The sequence below is a fragment of the Aethalodelphis obliquidens genome, unplaced genomic scaffold (genome assembly GCF_003676395.1).
Source record: "Aethalodelphis obliquidens isolate GAN/ISIS:26980383/991018 unplaced genomic scaffold, ASM367639v1 scaffold63, whole genome shotgun sequence".
NCBI classification, from domain to species: Eukaryota; Metazoa; Chordata; class Mammalia; order Artiodactyla; family Delphinidae; genus Aethalodelphis; species Aethalodelphis obliquidens.
In genome coordinates this window covers 132,148-149,396 of record NW_020838007.1, presented here as the reverse complement: position 1 = coordinate 149,396, position 17,249 = coordinate 132,148, and the positions used below count along the sequence as shown (strand labels likewise).

At 62.8% G+C, this 17,249-nt stretch overlaps 2 protein-coding genes across 3 annotated transcripts in view; one reads left to right on the top strand and one right to left on the bottom strand.

The window, feature by feature from the left end:
- The window catches only part of RSPH14 (radial spoke head 14 homolog), a 60,861-nt gene that overhangs the window by 34,782 nt on the left and 8,830 nt on the right, over positions 1–17,249 (top strand). The window lies entirely within an intron of this gene.
- Positions 1–17,249, bottom strand: part of GNAZ (G protein subunit alpha z) — a 42,077-nt gene extending 24,828 nt beyond the window's left edge. For both annotated transcript variants that reach the window (XR_003429091.1, XM_027088612.1), the window contains exon 1: positions 17,211–17,249. The gene's annotated coding sequence lies outside the window, so the exon portion shown is untranslated. The remainder of the gene's footprint in view (positions 1–17,210) is intronic.

Below are 17,249 nucleotides of genomic sequence, written 5' to 3'. Positions count from 1 at the left end.
CACCCCCATCCCCATCACCTGTGAGCGCCCCCCATTCTGCCGCCTGGGCCTCCACCCCGTCCTGCCCCGCCCTCCGCGGCAGCACTTGGGCCCGGCACACAGCAGGTGCCCGGTCGGCAAGGGGGGAGGGGTTCAGCCTTGGGGCGCTGAGTGTCTCCTGCTTCGCAGCAGCCCCACAGCCCACGGTGGGGGATGTACCAGGAGACGTCTCTGCTGAGAGCAGCGACTAAACGGCTGGTCATTCAGCACAGCCCCAGCAAGGATGGCGATCACGCTTAGAACAGAAGCCCCGAGATGACCCCCCTCTGGGAACGGGGTGGGTGCTCTCGAGTGTCTCGTAGGACGATGCATATAGGACACAGGCAGCACACGCACCCACAGGCATGTGCCCCCCAACACACACATGCGTGCACGTACTGTGTGAGCAGAGGTCTGCGAAGTTATTTTCCAAGCAGCAATGAGCTCTATGTTGTGAAATTACAAGGGATTTGTGCATTTTACCATGTTTCCTATACTTCCCTCATGAACTGTGTCATAAGAAAGGTTTACAGACAAGAGTCCTACCAGGGACTTGCCCTGGACCATAAGTATGTGTGACAGGGACCCAGTGGTTGCTCCCTGGTCCCTGCTGATGACCCGGCCCTGCCCTCAGCCGGCAGCCCCGGACATCTGGCTCCAGCCCAGCGTCTGCCCAGGGCCCCCAGTGCCCAGCCTTCTGAAGGCGATGCTGGCTACACTGGGGGAACCGCATGTTGACATTTCCGTTTTTCTCAATTTTGTGTCTTAAAGTCTCAGGTACAGGCAGGCCCCAAGTGGCCAATTCTCCCTCAGCTGATCAGCGACAGGGACAAAGGTCACCCAGGAGAGCAGGTCCCTCCCGTTGTCTGGGGCCCCCAGAGACAAGCAGGCCCCCAGGCGCTGGGTCTCCCTGTGGTGACCCGTCTCTCGGAACATAGTTTAACCCGGGCAGGTGACACGGCATGGGGTCCAGCGGGCCTGTCCCCTGCCTCCGTGCAGGGCTGCACCTGAACAGACTGCACCGTCGGCCGCGTCCTCGCAAGCGCCGCACACGACCCCCCGCACCCAACCCCATGCAGCCTGGGGAGCCCACCCTCCACCTGGCTCTGGCATGGGACCCCTGCCTGCTCCTCACGGGCCAGCTCAGGCCCTCGTGGCCACCAGCGGGCACCCCACCTCTCCCTACCACGCCCGTCCCTTCTCTGGTCTCTCCCACCAGACTGAGGCCCTTACCAAACACCACATACAAAAATTAACTTAAAATGGATCAAAGACCTAATATTGTAAGACTCTTAGGAAAAAGCGTAGGGCAAAAGCTGCCTGACACTGGGCTTGGCACTGATTTCTCAGATAAGACACCAAAGGCACAGGCAACAAAAGAAAAAACCAACTGGATTTCATGAAAATTTTAAACTTTTGTGCACCAAAAGACAGTATCAGCAGGTAAAGAGGCAATCCGCGGAATGGAAGAAGACATCTGCAAATTGTATACCTAATAAGGGATTAATATCTAGAATATAGAGACAACTCCTAAAATTCAACAAAAAACCCAACCTGATTCAAAACTGGGCGAAGGCCTTGAATGGACATGCACAATGAAGATACATGAATGGCCAATAAGAACATGAAAAGATGTTCATCACTAATTACTAGAGAAATGCAAACCAAAACCACACTAAGATACCACCTCACATCTATGAGGATGGCTACTATTGAAAAAATCCCAGAAAACAGTGAATACTGACGAGACATGAAGAAATTGGAACCCTTGCGCACTGTTGGTGGGAAGGTAAAATGCGGCAGCTACTGTGGAAAACAGTATGGAGGTTTCTCTCAAAAATAAAAACAGAACCACATGATCCAGTAATTCCACCTCTGGGTACCTACCCAAAAGAATTGAAAGCAGGGTCTCAAAGAAATTTTTGTACACCCATGTTCATAACAGCATTATCCACAACAGCTAAGAAGCAGAAGCAAATCGTGTCCACTGACAGACAAATGGACAAACAAAATGTGATAAAAATATATACGGGGATGTTATTCAGCCTTAAAAAGGAAGGAAATTCTGACACCTGCCACAACATGGATGAGCTTGGGGACATTATGCTCAGTGAAACAGGCCCGGCACAAAAGGACAAATACCGTAGGATTCTAATTACGTAAGGTCCTTAGAGCAGTCAGGTTCGTAGGGACAGAAAGTAGATGGTGCCAGGGGCTGGGGAGCTGTTGCTTAATAGGGTCAGAGTCTCAGTTTGGGAAGATGAAAAGGTTCTGGAGGTGATGGTGGTCACGGTTGCACAACGACGTGAATGTACTTAACGCCCCTAAACTGTACCATTTAAAAGTGGTTAAAATGGTAAATTTTGTTATTTGTATTTTAACACACCCATGAGGAAAGTGGGGCTGGCCACGTGGTCCTTGACCAGTGCAGCCACAGGGCAACGGAGGAGTATATGGGAATCGTGGCTGGGGGCAACTGTGCGTGTCGGGCCAAGTCTGGGAGCCAACTGCCACCTATGGGGTGGTGGAGCCTGGGGCTGTGCGCGGACACAGGGAGGGGGGTCTGTGAGCAGGGGGACCTTGGGACAGCCCCACCCCCTCGGAGGCTCCTGCCAGTTCGATCTCTTTGGGTCTGACTGGGCTTTCCTGGACCCCTGAGGACGTCCCCAGTCAGCCCTGAGGCACAGGGCCAAGGGCAGGACAACCACATCATTCCCTGGCCAGTAACTGTTCATGAGTCCCCAGGTCCCGACACCCAGGATGCCCCACCACAGCGCTGTTGGGTCTGGCTGGAAATCACTGAGGAGTGGGGGAGGGAGGGGCACTCGGTGGGGGGCGGGCAGGGGTGCCATGGCGTGACCGGGGAACCGAAGGAAGGCAGGGTGGCTGGACCGAGACAGACGAGAGAGGCACAGGGAGAGAGGAGGGGGCGGGCCGGCCGGGAGGAGCCCCCAGCGCGGGTGCACATCCGTGTTGTGGTCGCATGCCTGTAGATCCGTGCCTGTGTCCGTGTGCAGGACGGCACACGTGTGCACACACTGGTGTACGTAGTGCCTGCGTGCAGGTCCATGTACGTGTGTGTAGGGAGGTGCACATGCACATCTGTGCCGCTGCACATGGCATGTGGGGAACAGGCATGCACGTGGAGGAGTCAGGGCTCTGTCAGTTACTTACTGGGCCAGCTGGCGGTGATGGAGGGGGGCCACTGCTGAAGACTCTTGACAGAGAAGGGTGGGCATCAGACCAAATGTAGCAAGTGAGCAGTGGTGAGGGAGGGGCCCAGTTCCAGAGAGTGGGGTGGGGGTGGGGGTGGGGGAGGGGGGCGATGCAGGCTGCACAGGTTGTGGGGCCGGCGTCTGGGAAGGAGGTGGTGAGGAAAGTGGGACTGCGGGTGCAAAGGCCCTGAGATGGGGACGTGCCTGGCATCAGAGGGACAGCACGGATGCTGGGGGCTGGCGCCGAGAGTGAGGGGCCGGCCTCTTCCCTGAGTCAGGCGTGAACAGCAACCCTGGACTGGGAAGGCTCTGCACGCAGCAGTCCAGGGGACGGGGCCGTGCTTGGGTTCAGGGCACCCCAGGGTCTGGCCCCAGGGCGGGAGGGGGGCTGTTCTTCGAGAGGGGACGCTGGGGAGAAGCGGCAGGTGCACCCCTGGCAGGCTCGGTGTACACATGTGGACCCACGGGGGCCCCCCAGCAGCTGTGGGGAGAAACTGGGTCCTTTGAGGGTCTTGACAAGCTCCATCACAGCCCCTCATAGGCTTCCCAGACTCACTGACCTGCCTACCTGTGGACCCCAAGGCTGCAAGGGCAGGACCCCAAACCCAGAGCCCACTCAGCAGCCCTGTGGCTGAAACCTGCTCTCCTTCCTGTGGTCTCAGGCAGATACTTCCCTTCAAAACCTCCCTGCCCTGCCCCCGACCCCCAACCCCGGACCCTGGCTCACCGCCTGGCAGGCCCACTTGCCCTCCTGTTACACTGCCCTTCCCCAGACACAGCCCTCTCAAGTCTCATGTCACGGAATCTGGTGACGGCCTGGAGCCAGGGGTGGGGACACGCTGCTGCCACCTCTCTGGGGCCTTTGCATATCTGGCGCCCTGTACCCTGGACGCCCCCCCATGGCCTGGCCCAGGGCTCCAACCACGTGACACCCGGGTCCCCTGTCACCCTCTTCGCAGCTGTGTCAGGAGCTGGGGCGGAGCAAGGCTGTGGAACGCCAGCCCCTGACCTGGCTCCCAGCAGCTCCTCCTGCCCCCACCCCCGACGCAGGAAGGGAGCCCAGGGTCAAGGTCACCTAAGGTGTTGCACCCAAGCCAGGCTAAGCCAGAGGGTCTCCAAGGACAGATTGCTTATCGGCTTACTGGCCTGAGAAGGCCTGGACCCGGCGGGTGGGGCACCCTCCTCACAGGTCCTCGCTTCCTCTGAGAGAGACGGGCCCAGCCCCTCCCTCTCCAGACCCCCTCTCTGCCCCAAGGAAAGCCTGCTCCACGCTGAGCCCTGGGCCACTAGATCAGGGTGTGCTTGAGAGGGGGCGTTTGAGGCCCAAGCAGAGGTCACTCAGGTGGCCAGCCGTGCGGGGCACGGGGGGAGGACCCCAGGGCAGAGGGCAGTCCAGGTCACAGGGCCAGCAAGGCCGAGTGAGACCACCCACCTGACACCCCGGCCAGCGAGTCCCCAGCGCCAGAGCGGGGACCAGGGCTGTCTGAGGTCCTGGGTCTTTTCACCCCCAGAGCCTGCCCCTTGCCCCTGCGGAGCTAGGTGGGGCTATGACTCAGCACCGCTGTCCCCCTCCACCTGCAGCTGCTCCTGGGCCCCTGCAGCCTTCTGTAGAGGCCTGGGGGGGGGCCTGCCTGAGTCACAACGCCCATGTCCTGTCCACACGCCTCTGTCACTGGCCTCCTGGGCCTGAACCACCCAAGTCGTTTCCATCTTTTGAAGAGTGGGTCCCTCTCCCCGCCCTCCAGAACTGCCATCCCCGCGTCAGCTCCCTCCCTGTGGCCGTTACCGCTGACCCATGTGCTCCCCGCTTAAGAAGGACCCGTTTCCCACTGCCGGTGCGCACCCGGTGAGCTGGAGCCCAGAGTTCCGCTTTGGGTGGACATTTGAGCCCGAGTGACGGGTCCCTGTGCGCCTCTCGTTGGGTCTTCTCGAGCCTGGCCTAGACCCGCCCGTGGCGCCCAACAGGCCCGTGTCCTCTGCTTGCGCGCTTCTGACCACTCCCCGCCCCTCTGCTACTCGCCTCCACCCGCCTGAACTCAAGCTGCGGCCCCACGACAGGCCTTTTACCTCTGGGCGCAACAGCCCCTGCCCGGCCAGCCCGGGCCCGCAGACCCCATGGGGCCGTTTGCATGTGCTCTCGGACTCAGGGCAGCTGAGGGCTGGGCCTCAGGGAGGGGCCTCCTCGGGAGAGCTGGGCACCGGGGGGCCAGGGAGAGGGCCTGGCTGCACCCTTGGCCACTGGGGCCCCCCCGGGGGGGCGTCCTGCACCTCTGTCCCGAGAGTACGGCTCCCTGCCTCAGCTCTGCGGGGTGTCCAGAGCTGGGCACGGCACCCCAGTTGTGGAAACTGAGGTTTGGGGAGGGGGGCGACTTCCTCGGGGCTGCCTTTGGGGGCCTGCAGGGCTTGGGCCCGTGGGTCCTCCAACACCCAGGACCCCCCAGCACCCACAGCACCACTGGTCACCTGCTCTGTTATTTACCCCGTGGTTTTCTTTAAACTGACTTGCATTTTCACTTAGGCATCTGTGCTTTAAAACTGGCCTCGTGTTCCTGCTTTGAACGGAAAGCCCAAGTCACAGCTCAGACAGTAGGAACTCAGAACAGAAGTGGGGTCGCAGCTGCCAGCCAGGGTGTTGCCAGGGAGGCTGTGGCCCCGCTCCTCCTGAACACGGGATCAAGGTGGGTGGGGGGAGGGTCCAAACTGGTATCTTCCCCTTGAAGGAAAAGGACAGAAAGAATAAAGGCTGCCTTCTGGGGGAGGGTGGTGGGGCTGCTGCTCACAGCTGTGGCCTCAGGCCACCTCCGTGGTTTGGTGGCCGCCCAGCCCCTGGGATGCAGAAGAGTATACCCGGGCCTGACCCCCTCCCCACTGGGACCCCTGGGTGGTGGCATCAGTGCTGCACCCCACGGCCTCACTCAGGACAGACACTGTCTCTCGTCTCAGAAAAGTGCTCCACCCCTGATCCACTAGTTCCATCCCATCAGGGACCCCCGGCCCTCCCAGTAGGCCATCAGTCGACCCTGGGCCCTGTCTGATCATCACGGTACCCTCGGGGGATCGAGCCTGTGTGTCAGGCTCTGCTCTGCGCTCAGGGACGTGGGGTGAGTCTGGGCACCGAGGGGCTTGTGTTCTGGTGGGGGGACTGGTGAAGAGCAGTGCCGTGGAGAAGGGGAGAAGGTGTGTGTGGCGGGCGGCCAACTAGCGGGATTGGGGGAGGTCCGAGGAGGTGACGCTGGAGGAGACAGACAACAAGAAGCCACCAGTCATGCGGGGGAGAGGAGGGGGCTAGGGTGGGGACAGCTGGGGTGACACTGACCAAGGGCTCGGCTGGGCAGTGGGGGAGCCTGCCTGGCCTGGGCCCAGCTCAGGGCAGGTCCATCCCAGGAGCGTCCCTCTCACAGTTCCCTAGGGAGCGGCTCAGAGATGGCTGCCCTGGCAGGGACCCCCCACCCCCCCAGGGGCCAGAGGGCAGAAACTGTCCCCCCGGAGACCCCTGTTCTCCCAGGGAGCTGCCACTGGTGGCAGGAGGCAGGCACGGGTTGCATCACCAGCCTGGATCCAGGCATCAGGGAGGATACTGGCAAGAGGCTTCCCTGGAAAGGTCTGCAAAGCAAGCGCAGGCCGCGCCTCCCTCGTACCCTATAGCTCGCGGGCCTGGCAGACATCGCACACGGCAGAATCCAAACGCTCTGATGGTTTCTGATACAACAACAGGTACTTTTGGACTAAAAAGCCACACCTTTCCCTCCGAGGAGATGACCCCTGCTTACCTTGATGCCAGTAACATTGGAAGGGGACAGGGACAGGCCGCCCTCCCGGATGCTGCCCTCTGGGCAAAGCCGGCCTCCCTGGTTGCGCCTCCTACCCCCACACCCACAGCGCCCTGCCCACCCCGCCACCCAGCTGAGAACGTCCCCCCGGAGGCCAGCGAGAGCCTCCCTCCTGAGCGACCCCGGCCACTGCAGCACCGGCTGGACTTATCACCCGCCCAGAGTGACCTTGAGCCCAGTGTCTGGCGCCCCTGCTGGGCAGTGGAACCGGACCTCACCCAGGACGGCCCTTCCTCAGGCGCTGGCTCCTCCTGCCCGGCCACACCCGACCCCCGTGCCCCCTCCCCAGGGCCCCAGCTCCACCTCCCTCTGAGCAGGTGCTCGGGGAAGATACACAGAACAGACACTGCTGACTTGGGGACCCCTGACAGCCACCCCCCAGCCCACTGGACCAGGCCCCGGGTGAGCTTATCCACACACCCCAGCCTGCCTGCCAGGCCCACAGCGGGTCTCCCCTTGAAAGCAGCCCCCTTCCTTCGCCTCCTCCTTGCTCCCTGCTTATTTTGGAGCCAGAGTCTGAGCAGATGGGAGGAGGACAGGGGCTGGCGGGCAGCGCCGCCAGCAGCAGACAGGCTCCAACAACTGGCTCTGCCCTGGCCAGGCAGCCCCTTGGCCTCAGGACCACTACAGGGGACGGGAGAGGCCCTTCCCTTGGCCCCGCACTGGCCCGTGGCTCTGGACGCCCCAGCCATGTGTGCAGCCTTCCGGCCCACAGCCGCCATGGCCGACCAGACGAGCTGTGATAGCATCGCCTGAGGAACACTGACTCAGGAGGAAACCAGGCCAGAGATTTCTCCAGGCCGGGGGTAAATAAATAAACAACACCGGAAGGTTCCACACTCAAGGGGAAGGAGGTGCACTCACCAAGAGCCTGGCTCTCGGCTTCCGCAGCGAGGGAACTGCTGACCGTCACTCAGGCCCCTGGGCTGGGTGGGGACTGATTTTCCTGTGCCCTGCCTCTGTGCGTGGCCCCCCATGATCCCAGCCCCCGCCCTGGTCACCCCCAGGTGGGACCCTCTCTGGCGAGGGCTCTATAGGCCTCCTTCCCTCACAGCTCCTTTCCTGTTTTTTCTCACCTGGAAGGTGAGCACTGCCTCCGTCCAGCCCCTTTTCCTTCCAAGCCCTTCTCACCGCCTCCTACCCCAGCCTCCTAATCACACGCAGACCTGCAGGCTGCGGGATCTCAGTCTCCAGGCCAGCGTGGCTCAAAAAAGTCAGATGCCTAGCCCAGTCCCAGGTCCGAGGAAGGGCCCAGAGCATGCACACCGTCCAGCCCCGTGGGTCCTCTCGAGGCCGGTGGCTGGCCCCGGTCCTCCCCTCTGAGACAGGCCACCCCCGGGAGTGTCCAAGCCCACAGTGGCCTTGACCCTGTCTGGATGCGGTTCTCGAGAAGCAGAGGCTGAGACAGGGATTCTCAGGCACGTGACTGGTCGAGGACGAGAGCTGAGGGGGTCGGGTCGCAGGACGGGCCCCGTCGGGAACTGGGCAAAGGTGTGGATTCTGCCACTGCTTCGCCTCGCCTCGGCCTGACTGACAGGGAGTTCTGGAGTGTGAAGGAAATCAGTGCTGCCCCACTCGGAGGGAAGGGCAGTTCTTGTAAGCAGGCAGTGGGAAGGGGAGCTGGGGGCACTGGCCAGCGTGTGCCCAGCACACCTCCCTCTGTTCCCCCACCCCTTCCTAACAGGGCCAAGGCCTCAGCTCAGGGCTGGGCCTGACCTCAGGGGGCCTCTGCCCAGAGCCCGACCCTCAGCCCCTCCTCTGGACTGCCCCAGCGACCCATCCCACCCCCCACTCTGCTCCTCCCGACGGGGCGGACGGGGGATCCCTGTAAAAACACAAGGCAGTCTCTCCTATGCTCAAAACCTTCCTGCAGCAGGCCAGACATCTATCTCAGTTCGGAGCTGGAGTCCAAGTCCTTCTGTGGCCCCGAGGCTCTGCGACCAGCCCTGACCCCGTGACCTGCCCTCATGCTCCCTCCACTCCCCACTCCTGACCCCCAGTCTTCCTGCTGTGCTGTCCCGACAGCTCAGGGCCTCTGCACTGGCTCTTCCCTCCACTGGGAACATCCTCTGTCCAGAGAGCCACTGCATCCACTCCAGTGGCTCGAGGGTCCCCTCCTCAGAGACCCCCCCCACCCATCCTATTTATGACACCCCAAACACACACAGCATTGTTGCTTTCTAACCTGCTGTGTGACTCGTTTATCACGTTTCCCACCCCATTATGCTTACAGACGCTGGCTCCATGGGGCAGGGGCTTTACAGGGCAGGGGCTCTGGTCTGTTTGTCACTAATGCGTCCCACGGCCCAGAAGTAACCGGCAGGAAGCAGGTGCTGATAAATCCACCCCAGCCCTTTGTACTGAGTGAGGGAGGGGCCAACTCAGGGCAGGGAGGGGCCCGCGGGGACTTCTGGGAAGTCTTCTAGCAAGGCCTTTTGGCCTTCCCCCGATAGACACGGACACGGTGGTGCGTGGCCCGGACCGACCCTGACTCTGCCCTGCTTCTGAGCCCCCCACCCAGGGTGTCCCCCCATCTGGTGAGCCTATGAGCGCTGCGTTTCTGCGGCTGCCACTGAAACCACGCCCCCATCCGTACCCTGAGGCCCCCTCACAGGCCCTGCCCCCCATCCCTGGCCTCCTGGCCCAGCCCCAGCCATTCTGAGCCAGTGAGGGATACGCGTCCCAAAGTCCTGGTCCCTCCAGAGCTGGGGATGCAGCTCACCCTTCTGCCCGGTGCCCAGCAGCCACACCCTCCACCACTCGGCACCGGCCCTCCATCCCTCCATCTCCTGCTCCAGGAGAGCCCAGAACCACCAGCAACAAGACTAATGCACCTGGAGACCGAGGTCGCGTGGGGCTGAGCCCAGCCAGGGAGCTGGAGCTGGGATAGTGGGTGCATCGAGGTCGTGGAGCTTCCTGGAGGCAGAGGGTGGTGCTGGGGGTTCAGGGCGGCCCCGTCTGTGCCTCCCTCTTCCCCGCCGCAGGGTAGGGGCAGGGGCAGGGCCAGGGATGTGCATGCGTGCGTGGTGTTAACACACAGGAAATCGATGCCTGGCACTGGCCCACTGTTTAAGGGAAATGAACAGATTTTGGCCGAGGACAAAGAGAGTTTGATTAATCAGAAATTGGATAATGGAGGCAACACTCTAATTATTTTTCTTCCCAGCATTTTATCGAGAAATATGTTTGCACAGCATAACAGAGGTAACAGAGCGGGTGAGGGGGGCGACCACGCTGGAGGAAAGCCCAACTCAGGGACAGAGCCACTGCACCCAGAAGCACTGAAGAGGGCCAGATAGTAGGCTGGCTGGCGGTGGTGGTCTCTCTGTGGGGCCACAGGAAGCAAGAGGGGACAGGTGGGCAGGCCAGAGGCCACACACAGTGGGACAGCTGGGGTCACGAAGGATGTACCATGCAGGGGCAGGGAGGAGGCGCGAGGGCCAGGCCCTCGGTCAGCACAGAGGTAGACGACCTGAGAAAGGTCCTCAGGTGGGGCCTGCTCCTTCCCTGGTCTGGCCCCTTCCACACCACCCTGCCCTGCCCCGCCCACAGCCTCGCTGGCACAGTGGCGGGGCAGGGATGGGGCGGGGCCGGGGTGGGGGGCGTGCGCAACACTAGCTGGGGTCACGGGGGCCTGCTGGAGCCAGGGTGAGAGCTGCAGGTGGCAAATCCTTGACAGGGTCTTCAGGGGCCCCTCCTGGCAGCCTGGAGCCTTTTCTCATCTTCATCCCTGGTGAAGCCTGATGACCCATCCTTGGGAGCCTGGGACTCACACCACGGCCCTGCCCGTCACCCACCCCCTCCTCCTGCACTGTCCCCACTCCTACAACACCTGGAGCTGGAACCACACCGGTCAGCACGACCAGGGGTTACCTGGTCTCCCGGCTCCAGGCAGGCTTCTTGGGGCTCTACGCCAAGCAGAGCTGAGCACGAGGCTCAGTCACCTGCTCATTCACTCGACAGGGTACGGAGAGGCTGCCACAGGCAGGAGGATGAGCTGCAGCTGCTGGGCAGGAGGGAGGGCGCGGCGGGTGGGCTCGAGCAGCCCCTGGCAAGAACGGCTAAATCCCGCGTCCTGTACCACCGCAGACACCACTGATCAACCACGACCACTTTCCTCTGAGCCACCACACAGCCTCAGAATCCTTCTCAACACTGCTTTGGGCAGCCCCTCAGGGCTGGAGTAAGAAATGAAGACTACCTGCACCCTCGACCCAGCCTAATCTGAAGGTGAGGATACAGAGGCCCAGAGTGAAGAGGATTCACCGTGTCTACACTGTAGGCGGAGCTGGGACTAGGCCCAGGTCTCCCAGCTTCCCATTCAGTGTTCTTTGCCCTTCACCAAGCTCCCTGCTGAGCTCATCCTGGAGCACAAGGGCTGTCTGGAAAGCCCACTTGGTCATCATGTGGTCACTGTGGGCGCCATGGTCCTTTCCCACCACCAGGATCTCCCCTCGCCTTCCGAGGACACTTTCCCATGGACGCGACTCTAAATGTCATGACCGCAAATCTCCCAGACTGACTAGGCCTCACCGAGTCACACGGCGTCACTGAGGGACCACTGTTAGCCGGAGGCGTCTGACCCCCGGTGGGGGACCCGGGCAGCGTGAGAAGCTGGGCAGCCTGCCTGCCTCTGGCTCGTGAGTGAACCGGTCGGGCCCGACGGGCACCCGGCCAGTGGTTGTCCATCTGCGCGTGGTTTGTGTTTGTCCACCGGCAGGCACACCTCGCGGGGGCAGAGGACTGGGCTGGAGCCACAGTTCTCCAACGTGAAGGCTGCAGCCACCAGAAGGCCTGCTCACCTGCCACGTTCGTGGCCCCCTTTGACAGCCGTTTCCTGGCTCCCTGCTGAGTGCTAGGCCGGGCTCTGGGGGCCAGATTCTCAGTGATGAACAGCAGACGAAGGTCTTGACCTCGCAGAGCTTATGTTCAGGTCCGGGAGAGAGACGGAGAATAAGCACAGACAAAGAAAACAGGCAGCGGTTACACTGGGGTACGTGTAGGAAGGGGCACAGGATCTGTGCGGGTGTGGACACAGGTGCTGTTCTGGACAGAGGCCCCCGACGGGAAAACAGAATTAGGAGGCCTGAGAGCCTCCTCCTGGACACCCCAAGTTGTGTGTGGACCCTGCCTGAGAGCCGCTGGTGAGAAGAAAGAGCAGCTGTGATGATCCAGTCCTCCCAGTGGAAAGGACCAGGCCACGGCCAGAACCTTAGCACTGGCCCCAGCGCCACACCGGCCTCCAGCACAGCAGCCCCACCAGTCAGCCCTCCTGGACCCCTGGGGACCCCGGGGTGGACGGAGGCAGGCTGCCTGCAGGAAGTGGGGGCCGCTCGGGCTGCTGAGAAGCCCTCAGGGTCCCTGGACACCCACCCGGGGCCCGGGCGGCCGGTGCCCACGCAGGAGCCACCCCACCTCCCCGGGTCCGAGCCTCCTCCACCGAGAGGAGAAAACCGAAGTAAAAATAGGCCCCTTCTTGGCGGAACTGGCTGTGAGAGGAGAAAGTGAGCGTTGCTGCCCTCCCCAAGCGCCTGCCCGGGGGCTCTGGGGGACACGACACATGCGGCCGCTCCCCTCCACCCAACGCCACGACCTGACTGCCACCACTCCCAGGGCAGGGGGCTCGGCGAGGCAGGGGCTCCTTCTGCAGCTGGGCTCTGACTGCTGCCGCATGGCCAGTAGAGGCGGGGGCGGGGGGAGCCTGGGGAGGGTGCGTGCTGGTCAGTAGCTGCTGGAGGGTGCGCTGGTCTCGAGAGTCTGCAACCACTTCCCCCTACCCCACCCCCAGCACGGCACCGCGGATTTTAACAGCCTCACTCCTTAGCACTTTCTGATGGATTCTCCGGGGACATCTCTAAAAGAAAGTTATACCTTAATTTAGAAGCAAATAACTCAAAACTCTGTGATGTAGCAGGTTCCTTCGGAAAAGAGACGAACTCAAGGAAGCCATTGTGTGTGAGGCCACCCGCCACATGCACCCGCTCCTGCCAACAGGCTGCCCAGTCCTCTACCAGCTGGCTGTGTCTCCTGCCCGAGGGATGGAGGCCAGGGGTCCACGGACAGAGGGGGAGAAGCGCCGCTCACAGAGGCCAGGGTGCAGCCCCCGTGGCCCCAAGTGCCTGACACAGCCCACCTGCCCATGGGAGGCAGGTGAAGGGCAAAGTGGATGCCAGCCCGGGGCACCGTCCTGGCAGCCACCACGACCACCACAACTGGCCTTCCCGGGCATGCACATGCGCGCCATGCCCAGCCTGACACTCTGCTGTCACTGTCCTGAAATGCTTAATCATTTTTAACAAGGGACCCCCAAACTGTGTAGCCAGTCCTGCCCATGTTGCTTAGCCCCCATGCACCCCAGGCCTACTGCAGGGGACCCACCCTCCCAGGAACACCCTCCTGTGCGGCCCCTGGAATCTCAGCTCAGCTCTGAGCCGTGGGGCCCGAGGCCTGGCTCTGCCCCTTCTGGCCCCACCTGTCCTCGATCCCTGAGTGACCTTGCTGGCCCCTGCCCCCCAACTCTTGGTGGGGGGACTCCAGGTCTCCAGCTCCAGCCTGATTCTCCCCTCTGACTGCCACGTATGCCCATGTCCACCTGGGTCTAACCCAACTCCCAATTCCCCACCTCTCGCGATGCGTCTGTGTCTTCCTCCTCGCCAAGGCCAACTCTGTCCTTCCAGAGCGGTCCTTTCCTCTTCTCCATCAGCAGGTCCTTGTTAAGCTAAATCCTGCATCCAACCACTTCTCAGTACCACTCCTGCTCCCACCCCAGTGGGCCAGCAGCCCCTCATCCTGAATGCTGTAGCGGCCCCCATGCCATCTGCCAGACGGGTCTTTTAAAAGCATAATCCTACCTGACCTGCTCCACAACCCCGCCCCCCCCATCCCGGGCTCCAGCCACCTGACCTTGGGGGGCAGGGTGACCTCCAGCTGCAGAGGTGCATTGGCCTCAGGGCCTTTGCACCTGCCATCCTCCCTCCTGGTGCTCTTCCATTGGTCTCACAACTCACCCATGGCCTCTCCACGGTGCCGAGCCAACGGCCCTTCCACACAGGACCCCCACCCCCTTCTGCTTTAGGCTCTTCACGGCCTTTGTCCTGCCTGGCATTCAGCTACTCGGGTGTTTGTCAGCCTTCCGGGTCTCACGGAGCGCCACAGGAGTGGGTGCTGTGTGCCCTGCCCCCTGTCGTGTCCCTGTGCCGGGCACGGCCCTAGCCCTTGCAAGTGCTGGTAAAGACCAGCCGAAGGAACGAACGGCTGAGCCGAGCGAACGGGTGAGGTTCCGTTCCCTTGGCTCCCCCGCGAGCCCAGGGATCCAGATGGTCCCTGTGAGTTAGTCCCTGTCAGTTCGCTCCTGGGAGGCGCCTCCCCTGCCAGAGTGGATGTGGGGAGGACCGTGCGGGGATGGGCAGGGCACTCTTGGCTCTGTTTGTGGTGAGGATGAGGAGGCTCATAGAGGATGGGGCTGGGCGGGGGGCCGGGGGGGAAGCAGGGCCAGGCCTGACCCAGGTCTTCCGCCGCCTCCACTGGGACTCCCCGCCTCCACCGCCCCCGAGTCTGCACAGCTGTCAGGCCACCGCTCTGGGCTCCTACCTGGGCTGACTCTCAGCGTCTGCCCTGATGCTTCTGTCCACTTCCTTGTGCCCTCTGCCCTGCCAGCCCACAGGACTGCCCCTGGGGCTCAGTTAGCCCGGGTTTCCTTCCTGAGGGTGCAGTGTGCTAATCTGCCTCCTCCAGGGTTCCTGCAAGCCCAGCCATGGTCGGCAGTAGGGAGAATACCCTACAGCCGCACAGAATTTTGGGTCTTCAGAGGGCCAGCACAGGGCAGTTAGGGCTGCCGTGTCCTCACGACCAGCGGGGAAAGTGAGGCACTTGGTCATCGCATGTGCACACGAGACAGCCACGCGGCTGGGCTGAGGCCACTGGGGCCACACCCTGAGTCTGAGGCCAGCCTTCCCTGCCGTTCGCCCCTGCATCCACCGGCCTCCCTGCAGGGGCCCTGGGCAGCCTTGTCAAGTTCTCCTGCTTACCCAGAAGTTCCTGGAATTGCCCTAGAAGCTCCTGAGAGCCAGTCAGGGTGCTTCTCCTCCTGGGACTCCAGGAAACAGAAGAGCTGAGGAGCTGGGGACAGAACGGGGAATTCATTCCCCGTGTCCCAAATCTGGAGTCTTATGGCAGGCCCCCAGAAAGGGGCCGGGCGACAGCATGGAGCAAGGCAGCTCCATCGTGCTGAGCACGCACCCTCAAGAGGGCAGGCAGGGGCCCTGCTCTCCTTGCAGCAAGCTGGGCCTCGGCCAGAAGCCAGTGTGTGGCTGGGGGTGGGTCAGGGAGGGGGCACGCTACACAGATGAGTGACAAACAGCCCCTTCAGAGGGAAAAACCTCCCCGGCAGCGGGCAAGCGAGCAGATCTACAGCAGAAGGTAACACCAGCCTTCCGAGGGGGAGGGACTGTTTTATTCACCTCCCATCTCAGAAAATCAGCGTCTGGTACAACACACAAGAGCTTTAAGCCAAATTCCAGCATCTTGTCCATCGACCCTGAAGCACGGGGAATGCTGAAGGCGCACCACTGCATCCGGGCATGGCTAGGCCCTCCCGCGCCATCAGCCGCTGCACGGAGACTCCCACGTCTCCACGGTTACTGCTCACGAACGTCCACGCCCCAAAGGGACAGAGCCACCAGCTCAACATCATCCTCCATGCTGGCCAGGAAGGAGGCCAGGGGTTGGTTACCCAGGACCCTGGCCCTGCCTGGAAGGGTGGTCCTATGCTGCGAGCAGCCCTCGGGGTCTTCCCAGCTCTTCTCCAGGCCCACTCGGTTCTGGGTCATGGAGCTGCTCTTTGCACAGGTGAGGAGACTGCGGCCACCACTGAAGCAGGCGCCAGGGTCATCCATTTCCCCCAGCGGCCCCAGCCCTGGGCAGCCTCCGCCCTTTCCCGCCTGACCTCCTGTGCTCCTGCCAGACTGGACTGCCTGAGCGCCCTCTCTGTGTCTCCGTCCCCGTTCTCCCCTCTGCCCGCAATGCCCACCCCAACTGTGACCGTGTCCTTCAAGCTCCAGTTCAAATGTCACTTTGCCCACAGGCCCGTCTGACCCCGGCCCCACTTGGGGCCCCAACACCCACCTTCAGGGCTGGGTTCTCTGAGCAGAGATGCTTCTCCCCCTGGGGGCGGTGAGTCAGTCCCAGGAGGGCAGGGCCAGTTCACTCCCACCCCAGCACCAGGCCCCGGGGGGAGCAACTGCTCAGTAAACATTTGCTTAATTGAATTTGGCCAAGGAGCCTTTTCCAGACTGAGCAGAAGGCAGAGGGACTCGATCCCCAGGGCAGGGAGATCACTTGGGCAGAAAGGGGCGGTCAGGGGACAGCTGCCTCCCCAAATCAGCAGATTTCCCCCCAGGCGGGTCCCTCCATCCCCAGACACGGACTCCCCGGCCTGGGCGCCGCCTTCCCATCCTCTTCTCTGGTCACAGAGAACCCCAATTCTCGACCTCAGCAGAATCCTGCCACCAACGCCCAGAGAGACTCAGCGCCGCCCTGAAGCCAGAGCCCCTCGGGTCCCCGGCAGGACGCTGAGCCCCGGCCCGAGGCCCTCACCCCCCCAACCCCAAGCCCCCACCGCCTTTTAAGGGAAAAAATATCGAGCCGGGAACCTATCACAATCGCAGCGGGTCGATACTCGCCTCTCGCTCTAAATGCCTCCGAGGAACCTGCTCGCTGCAAGAGCGGTGACCGAAAACGGCGAGCCGTGCGTCCCCGGGCCCAGGCCTCCGGGGCCCTCGCCTCCGTTTCAGCCCAGGCCACGCGCCGGCGCTCCCGCCGTCCCCCGGGAGACCCCGCCGGGCGCCTCTCCCGCAGGTCGCCGGCCTGGCTCCGCACCAGCAGCTGCCCTGGGCCCCTGTCAGCCCTCCTGGGCCCGGGCGCCCCTCCCAGCACCTGCCTACCCGCGGCGCCCCTGCCCATCGCGCGGGCACACCCGCCGCGCCGCCCCCACCTGGCCCGCATCCCGGCCGTCGCGCCCGGCGCCCCCCGCCCGGGCGGGCCCCGGCACAAAGGCCCGGGCGGGGTTCGGTGCGGGCGGGTGGGCTCCCGGCCGCGCCCCCCGTCCCCAGGTCCGCCGCGCGCCCCGGCCGCGGGGCCGCTCACTCACCTCCGGGCCGCGGCGCGGTGCGTGGCCGAACTGCCCCGG